The sequence below is a fragment of the Silene latifolia genome, chromosome 4 (assembly GCF_048544455.1).
Source record: "Silene latifolia isolate original U9 population chromosome 4, ASM4854445v1, whole genome shotgun sequence".
NCBI classification, from domain to species: Eukaryota; Viridiplantae; Streptophyta; class Magnoliopsida; order Caryophyllales; family Caryophyllaceae; genus Silene; species Silene latifolia.
Genome location: NC_133529.1, coordinates 12,904,102 through 12,905,495, shown reverse-complemented (window position 1 = coordinate 12,905,495; position 1,394 = coordinate 12,904,102).

The window sequence follows — 1,394 nt, the reverse complement described above, 5'->3', positions numbered from 1 at the left end:
TTTTTAATCTCCCTTTATTTATTTGTTGGTACATCTTATTTGACTTTGTTTTTTGTTGGTTACGATGACGACCGAGATGAAGGCGGGAGGCATTGGTGTCGGTGATGATGATGATGATGCTCTCCCTTGCTAGCAGATAATATGTATGTGCTTTCATCATATGAGCATGTAGCTCGATCGTGGTCCTCTCATCATGAAGGTATGATCCGAGTTTGTATTTCTCGCTACCATCACATTTTGCGGAGAAAGGCAATAAGGTTTAAGGTCACTTTTAGGGAATAGACCCTTCTTAATGTCCAAACTTTGGAAATTCTCTCTATGAGGAACAAGAGAGCAAGAACCTTCGTGCTCCACATGTGCTCCACAAGATTTTCAACAAGATTTTCTCGCATCTTCTCTCGCCGTTCTTTGCTCCTTTCTTCATTTCTTCATCATTCTGATGCTCCTCCTTCTCTCTTCGTTTCTTCATCGCTCATTTTTTATATTTATCTCATCCTAATTCTCTAAATTGCTTGATATCAATTAGATATTCAATCTCAATTATCAATTATTATAACTTTTTTCCCTCATCAAACAAAAAACCCCGCTTACCAACACCAATAACCATATCCTTGAGACAAAAAATGGGAAGATGGTCCTATTGTTGGGTGATGAAGATGGTCATATTCTCAACTTATTGATTCTCTAAATTGCTCGATGTCGATTAGTTCAATCTGAATCGATGGTCGTATTTTTGATGATGAAGATTGCTCGCCTTTGTTACGATTAGGGCTACAGCTATTGATGATTCCCCATAGCAGGCTGTGGATCTGGAATTTTTTCTTGCATCTGGTTATAACTCGCTAAAGCCCAGGTATTGATTTCATTTGCTGATTTTCTCCTTTTTTATTTACTAATTTTTTGTGTTGATTTTCGTCTTTACCCATTAATAAAACCTTAAGAAACTTGCTTGTGAAATCATATGCTTTCGAATTCCGAGATTTGGAAAGTACTGTATTAATAGGTTTGATCTTGGTAAGCTCAAACAATTTTTTGGTGGCATCTGTTTCAAATCACTGACTTGGCTTTTCATTCTGAATTTTTGCAGCAAGTAATAATTGTAATTTCTGATTTGGATAATTTCCTACTCGAGTTTTGGTGATTTCTGGAATTACTTTTCGTGATTAACTTCATCTTTTGAGATTTAGGGTTTAAATTCCGTATTTTCAACTTAGATTTTCTAAAATCTGCGCTGTATAGTGAACTTAACAATTTATAATTTCTGATTTGAATCGTTACTTACTTGAGATTTGGCAATTCTTTGGATTACTTTACATTATAAATTTTGTAAATTTTTCTATTTAAGAAAGACAAGGCAAGCTGAATTTTGAGTTTCGATGTTAAAAGGGTCGATT